An 8,373-nucleotide genomic window follows, 5' to 3' on the forward strand; every position below is an offset into this window, starting at 1 on the left:
TTTGACTATCTAGGGGGGACCTCATATGAGTGGAATCACACAGTATTTGTCTTTTTGTGACTGGCTTATTTCACTCAACATAATGTCTTCAAGGTTCATCCATGGTGTGGCATGTGTCAGAATTTCTCCTCCCTAAGGTTGAATAAACTTCCCTGGCATGTATCTACCCCATTTGGTTCATCCATCCATCCATCCATCCATCCATCCGTGGACCCTGGGGTTGCTTCCACCTTTTGGCTGTTGTGAATAATGCTGTTATGACCACAGGTGTACACGCATCTCTTTGAGTCCCTCTTTCACTTCTTTCACGTATGTACCCAGAAGTGGCGTTGCTGGACCATATGATAATTCTAGTTTCCATTTTCCAAGGAATCGCCATACTCTTTTCTACAGTGGCTGCACCATTTTACATTCCCACCAGCAGTGCACAAGGGTGCAAATTTCTCCACATGCTCATCAATAATTCTCTTCCTTCTTTTTTATAGTAGCCACGCTCATGGGTGTGAAGTACAGAAGGGTCTCTTTGAAAATCAGAAAATGCTTAGTACCTTCAGACACTAAGAAGAAATCCCTGTGCCAGGATCCCGGAAACCCGACCGGGCCCACAATGAATTCATAATGAGGCCACACAGTCTCAGTTTCAAGTTTCTTTTTCACCGAAACCATAGGCCAGAGGACAAGTGCTGGTGAACACTGTCAGAGAAGCCGTCACCTGGATGCCAGAGCCTGGGGACCTTCCCTGTCAGTAGGATCTGGCGCTCTGACCCCAGGCTCTGAAGTCAGAATGGGACACCAGGCTGTGGGCACCCCAGGCGGGGAGCTCTGAGGCCTTAATTTGAGTTTTAGTCCCACTGCGAACTGGCTGTGTGACCTAGGGCACGTGGCCATGTGGAGCCTACATTTTCCCCTGAAAAATTAGCACACTTTCCTCAAAGGGTCCTTGGGATGACTGGCTGAGGCACAGAAGCCCTTTGTAAACGGGGACCGCACAGAGAGGGGGAGAATTCCGCTCCTCGGCAGCCAACCCTGCTCCACCGCCACCGGAGGACCACGCTTCCCAGAGGACAATACGAAGGACGACGACCTCTCCACACTTGACACCAGTGGAACAGGGACCCTGAAGAGAAATAATAGTTTGTGAGTTGTGATCAGAAAACAGAAGAACAGCGGCATGCAAATGGCTTCTCTTTTCCTATCACTGGGCAGAGCTTCCTCCTCCATCCCACATCCTAGCACGGACCCTGTCCCAGCCCCCACCTTCCTCCTTCCTCTCTGCTTAGAGCATCCTTGCTCCTGCTCCAGGACATTTCAAGGCCTGGTCTCCTAAGTGATCTCCCTTTCACGAGAATTCCAGGGACACCTCCACGGCCCTGGCTGGTCCTTGATCGTCTCTTCCTCCATAGCCTGACAAACTTCCCATAAGTCAGGCAGGCTGTTGGAGGGTGTCAACAGTCTGCACTGACACACACAGTGCCTTCTGTGCCTCTATAAGCCACCACAGTCCAAAATATTAAATGCACCATCGCAGTTGCCATAATAAGTGATTCTTGTTTACAAAACCAGTGAGGGAAACAAGGAAAGTATTATTGCCCTCCATCTACAGATGAGCCCACCGAGGCTCTGAGAGGTTCAAAACTCTGGCCAGGACCACACAGTTACTAAGTGACAAAATCGGGACGCCTAATGCCCAATTGGAAGAGGTTGGACCCAAGAGTTTACGGAGAGAAAAGAAAATAACAGAGCATGGATTATACATCAAGTCTTTCTAGACACAGGGGTACAGAGTTGAAAAGATGGCCCCTCGCCACAGAACTCACCCCTTGGGGGCCTTTTGTCATTCGAGCAAGAATGTGATGCTTTCCCAGCTGCTGTAAGTGGGTATCACAAAGTGGGATCAGAGCTGCAGCCCAAGCCAAGAAGTCAGGGACAGGGCGACAGGAGAGGAGCTGGAAGTGGTAGTAAGATGTGTGTCCATCTGTGCATTAATTAGACAAGTGTGCGTGAGTGTGGAAGCATGTGCCGGACGTTGGCCATCGCTGGTCCTGCCCTGGTGACAGCTCCTCTCCAGCTGGACACAGACTCTAAAAAGTAAAATATGGAGAACGAATGGAGGAAGGAGCATGTGAGATGCTTGGAGGCCACCAAGAGCCGGCAGTGTCAGAAGATAATAGTGGGGACCCTCCTGGGTGGGGAGGTCAGGGGGCCCCACCGAGAAGGTAGCGCTCCAGTGAAACCTGGCAGGATGGGCAAGCACCATCTATGCCAGAGAGGAGCAACAGGGCAGAGGGTGGGAGAGGCCCAAGCAGGAAGATGGGGCCTCTGGGAGGAAGGAACAGAGCCATGGGTGGGAGGCTGTGAGTGAGAGCTGAGAGCCACGTGATACAAGGAAGGGGCAGTGGGGACATGGTGTCAAGCCTGGCAGGGGGAAGTCAAGATTGTCTTCTAAGAGCAAAGACAGTGACCGACAAGGGTTAAGCAGGAGAGGAAGAGCATGCACTACAGGTTTAAAATTCTGCTCTGGCTGCAGTGTGGACAAGGCAGGCGAGAGAGTGACAAGATGAACCAATGTGCTACTGCAATAGTCTGTGCATGAGAAGATGCAGCAGGGGCGAGGGGCAGTAGGCACAGACACATCCCGAGATGTCTATGGAGACAGAACCGACCGGCCTGGGGGGTGGCCTGACAGTGGGGTCTCTTGGTAAACAAGGTGGGTAAAGGCGACATTTACCAAAAAGGGAAAGACGGGGGCAAAAGGAGGCTTCTGGGAAAGACGCAGAGCTCTCAAGCTCCCTGTGGCATCTGAGACCCCTTGGAGATGTGTGGAGGACACTTCCAAGAGGCAGGTCTGTTTGGGAGCCTGGAACCTCAAAGAAAGGTCCAGACTTGTCATCAGCATGTGGGGGGGGGGGGGGGGAAAAAGAAGGAGGGGGGGGGGGGGCCCGGGGGGGGGGGGGGGGGGGGGCCTGAAATGCAAGGATGAGGACGTGACCCCAGCGAGGAGGGCACAGGGAGGGGAGGCAGAACAACACAACACTGAGTCGGGGCAGCTCCGCATTGAGGGGTCAGACAGAGCAGGGGGGCAACAGCAACACAGGGGAGGGGCCACGGACAGAAACATGACCCCCTCCCCACGGGGTCACCAGTGAGGGCGGTCTGGGAGGCTGACCAGAGGCGCGCATTCCTTGAGTCTGGAACACCAAGGTCACAGCAACCTTGACGGTTCCAGGTCAGTGAGGTGGTGGGGACAGGACCTAACTCCGAGGTGGAGTGAGCTGGAGCACAGCCGAGCACCGAGGCAGGAAGGGGCGGAGACAGAGGCAGGGTGGTGTAAAGAGGTGGCTTTATGTTTTTATGTTGTATTATTAGACGGGAGCAACACCATCTGCTGGTCCACTGATGCTGCTGAGCTGGTGGGAGGGGACACAGGGACACGAGGGGTGGGGACGGGAGAGCAGAAGCCACCGCCAGAGCATCTCAGAGCAGACCGCAGAAACATCGATGTTTCTCCCCTTGGTGTCAGGGGGTCCTTGGAAAGCCGCTCTCCCTGCGTGGCTCCGGGCTGCTGGTCCAGGTTCACAGGGTGTCCAACGGCTCTAGGCACTCAGGGTCCACCCGGCAAAGGCCACGAGGACGAGCCCAACCCCAGAGCCCATTTCCAGCCTCCGCTCAGGGCTCATCTGCCGACGACCCCTTGCCACAACAAGTCATAAGGCAAAGTCCCAAATCAGGGGGGTTCGTGTACACTGGACCCACGAGGGGCCGCAGCCAGCAGGTGGCTGTGCAATACGCAGGGAGGGAGGAATCGAGACCCAGAATCGATCCGCCAGACGGCCCTTGTCAGGGAGGGGGCCGCTCCCACGTCTGAAACAGGGGACAGAGGTCTGCGGGTGCAGACACAGAGGATTCAGAATTGGGCAGAGAATGGTGGGCTCCTGCTTGACAGCCCCACCCCTTGGGGAAGTGCCGACCAGGGGAGCACGGGAGCATGCGTGGGGACAGGGGAGCGTGGAGGAGTGAGCAGAGGGAAGCAGGAGCATCTGCAGGGATGGGGGGGGCATCCTTTGTGGGGGGAGGACAGCCCGGCCCAGAGCGATCGCTCTGCGTGCATGGGCTCAATGGTGCAAACAGAACCGGAATAATACAATTTGTCTCAAACCTAATAGGAGTTAACTCTGGTTCACATGGGAGCCCCGGGAAGGGGACCGGTCAGTGGGAATTCAGACCGAGTGGGAATTCTGCTGGTTTTACCCACTGGTTCCCAAGGTGCCCTGGGGGTCGGCTCCATCCCAGCCAACAAAGAGCATTCACCGGGCGTTATTTTGGGCTAGAGCCAGACATGCAGCACTGCACCTGTCACTCAGGATTTCTGGCTGGAACTGAGTCCCACGCCCAGGGCCGTGGGGAGTGTGGTCCGGCTGTGAGCCCAGGACACAGAGCCTGTGGGGGTGACTGTCTACCCCACAGGGATGGGTCATTTGAGAGTAATCAGTGAGAAGGGACAAAAGGGCTGATGCGATGGCCGAAGAGGCCATGGACATCTCCGTCACCATGAGCCCATAGCCCCTGCTCCCTTCAGCAGGGCGCTGCCTGGTGGTCCTGATGCAGAGCCTCTGGCTGGGCTGCTGGCTCACAGTTGGATGGGAATCATTCGAAGTCTGATCTGTAGGTGACTGTGGATGACTGAGAGACAGCTCCCGTGTGTCCCCAAGGCCAGGCTCCCGAGTTTCGGCAAGAGTGTCATTGTCAGCTTAGACAGGGTGTCTCCAGAGCGGACCCCCTCCTTTCCCTACTCCTCACGCAGCACAGACCAAAAGCAGTAACAGTTCCCAGTGAATACTGACTCACCCCAAATGCCACCCTGTCCCTCTGTTGTCCTAGTAATCAGGGGAAGACAAACTCTGATATCCCCAGAATTTAGAAAGCTAGAAAAAAGAGATGCCTAACTTTAGAATTAATTAGTAGGAGACTATATCACTTTAAAAAAAAAACAACTCTTCTTTATTAGTTAGAATACCCTAAAAACTGCCCTAAAATATATATCTTAAAAATATATATATGCTCTATTTCCTAAGTCGTATGTAAACACAGACACATTCATAAACACATATGCTATCACCAAAACAAAAAAGCAAACACCGAAAAACCACAATATAGGTGGTCGCACAGCAAAAAAAAAAAAAAAAGTCAAAGAGCCAATCTACTATTGTATGAATGTTAAAGGCAAGAAAAAAATGAATTGTAGCAATATTGCAATCAGATTTTTAAGCTTCATCATTGTTCTAAAGATTTTATACCAATCTTCAGAGAACGTAGTATAACATTCTATTCATTTTATGGATTCGTTTTTGAAAGTAGACTTCAAAGTGTTTGCAGGAAGACATACACGCCAAATTCGCCACCTGGGATTCTGGAGAATTCGTGGCACCGCGGGAACCCGGTTCTGGACCTGTGAGTGCGGCTCGCGGCCACCAGAGGGCGGCAGCGCCCCGCCGAAGAGGCACATCCCTGCATCCCGGGTGAAGCCAGAACTTGCTTACAGCATCTCATAGACGCATTTCTCGTTCTCCGCGGGAAGACGGGGTCCCTCTCCTTACATGATGGGCTCAGAAAGAGGACCCCAAATGTCATGCTAAATTCAAGAATCCTGGTAATCTTTCAAAAAGAGGCAGAGAAATGAAACTTTCTAAAGAAAATATTAACCCTAATTGCAAATGTAGACAATCCAGACTGACCAGGGCAGATGCAGGGGAGGTCATCAGTGAGATGTGGGTGGAGAGGTCCGCTCAGGGGCAGAGGGCTGACCCTGCCTCCCTGGAACCCTTCCTAGAGGCCTTTGCTGAGCCCGCTTTGGGCTCTCTTTTCCTGCAGATCCAGCTATTTCTTTACAATTGACAATCTGTTCTTTTTTTGAAGTGAGTGGTCCAGCTGTTCCTGCTTCCACTGAAGTTCGTTTGCCCAGCATCTCTCCTCCCCTGCTACATAGTAACAGAAGTACCGTGTGTTCACTGTGATTGCGTGTATGTAGACATGTGGCCACACAGCGGGAGACATTTCCCCAGCTTTCTGTCACCTGGTTGTAACCACGTGACTAAGTTAAAGCCAATAGGTTGGGAGAAGTGAGTCCCACAGCTTTCAGGTTGTGCCCCTAAGGATAAAGGTCCTCTTCTTGCTCTTTCTGTTGGCTGGGGTAGGAATGTGATGGAGGGAGCTAGAGCAGCCCCCTTGCAGCCTGAGGACAGCCTGGAGTTGAGGACAACAGCATCCTGCTGGTCGTCCTAGGTTGTCGACCTGACTGTAATATCATAAAGAAATAGATCAAGGGATTAGAAAAGATATAGCTCTTGCTTTTAGTTCTCTCATGGATTTACCTAAATAAAACATCAGGAAAATTACTATATTAGCAAAAGCAAATCAAGGAAGAATGTCAGAAAGCAATCTGGCAATTGGCAGCAAGGGATACAGGTCCCCCGAGGGCCCTCCAGCAGAGCGTAGACTACATCAGAGGGGCTGGACTTTTGGGGGGCTACGAGGATTCCAGTAGTCTAGCCGGAAATGTGAAACATCACCGTTCTGCCCAGACGTGTAAGATCTGAGGTGCTCCAGGAACTGAATTATGACACCAGAGGCCACTCTGAAGTCACAAGCCAGGAATGCCCTGTTTATACTAGTGAGTGCACAGAATGGGGTCCTGGCCTCCACGGGCACTGTGTCAACTGCCTCCTGCAGCCACAGCTGCTGCTACCATCCTGTGGTCCCTGGAAAAGAGGGAGCTCTCTGCATGGGGGACAGAAGCGGCTTGGGTTTGGGGAAATTCCCACTGCCCTGCAGGAGGACTGGAGGGGGTGGGGCGTGGGGGCAGCAGATTGGCCACGAGAACTGTGACCTGGGTACTGGAGTTCGGTTACCGTGCAGGTTACACACATGGGTGTGGTCTGACCTTAGATCACCACTGACTTCTGTCGTCTTCGTTCTGCGGGGATATACGTCTGACAAACTGAAACAGGACTGAATATTTGGAACACAATTTGTTAGAAGGGAAAAAATACCTGGCAACGAATTCTCAAGTGTTTGAAATTAACTTTAATGTGGAAAGTCTCTCTACCTTCAGAAAACCAGCTGTTAGGAGCTGAATTATGTCCCTCAAAATTCTCAAAATTCACCTGTTAGAGCCCAGACCCCCAGGACATCAGGATGGGACTGTATCTGGAGATGGGGCCTCTAAAGAGGTGATCAAGGTAAAATGAGGTCATTAGGGTGGCCCCAACCTGATGTGACTGGTGTCCCTGTAAGAAGAGGAGATCAGGACACGGACACACACAGAGGGACAACCATGTGCGGACACGGGGAGGAGACCGCCATCTACACGCCAGGAGAGAGGCCTCAGGAGGCACCGGCCCTGCCGATACCTCCGTCTCAGAATTCCAGCCTCCAGACTGTGGGAGAATACATTTCTCTTGTTTAAGCTGCCGGGTCTGGGATATTTCATTATGGCAGCCATGCCAAACTAATGCACTAATATTATATAAGCACATACACTGTATCCATTTCCACCAGGTTCTCTGTACTTATACCTTCAGAGTGCCTAGAATTTGCACACATTATCAGAAATCTTAACATGATTTGAAAATATTATCCTTTTCTGGCCTCACTTAAAAACTAATAAGTCCTCAGAAGCAAATCAACATGCAGTTTGCAAGGTGATATTTCAGTGCCTATTGTCAAGGTGTGCAATTTGCAAGATTATACTGTAGTGCCTAAATTTTCCCCTTTGTTGAGACTTATGTGTAATAAAATAAAATAATTGATCAAGACCGTCTTAACTACTTTGTAATGGGAACCAAGAAATTTGTCTTCGGCTCAGCACAAATAGGTGTGATTTCACATAAACACACACACATAAGTGTATGTAGTAAACGTATGCATGTGTATATGATTAATTTACTAATAACAGACTAGAGGGTCCTAACTCACTGTCTATATTAGGACACAGTTCTGATGTGTGCAGAGAGCTGGTTCTCTAAACATCATAGAACCATGTTTGCAAAGAGTGTAGAGGAGAGACTAAAGGCAGACCCCTTAGGATCCAGCCAGAGCCTGACAGTGAGAGAGAGATGGGGAAATCGATGAAAAGAAGACACGGGAGCTGTTAAGGAACAAGCCAGAGACATTTACTGTGAGAGCATAGACACCGCCCACCAGAGCCGTGTCTCCTGAGGGCGTCAACGCATTGCAGCCCCAAACAGGCATCGATGTACCTGTCGTGATCCCCTAGGCAGCGAGAAAAAACAATGCTATTTAATGACACAAAGTATGTAGTACAGTTTAGAAACATTTTTATTCATTGTGCTGGAATTTTAAAAGGCTATTGCTTAA

The sequence above is a fragment of the Equus quagga genome, chromosome 8 (genome assembly GCF_021613505.1).
Source record: "Equus quagga isolate Etosha38 chromosome 8, UCLA_HA_Equagga_1.0, whole genome shotgun sequence".
Lineage (NCBI taxonomy): Eukaryota > Metazoa > Chordata > Mammalia > Perissodactyla > Equidae > Equus > Equus quagga.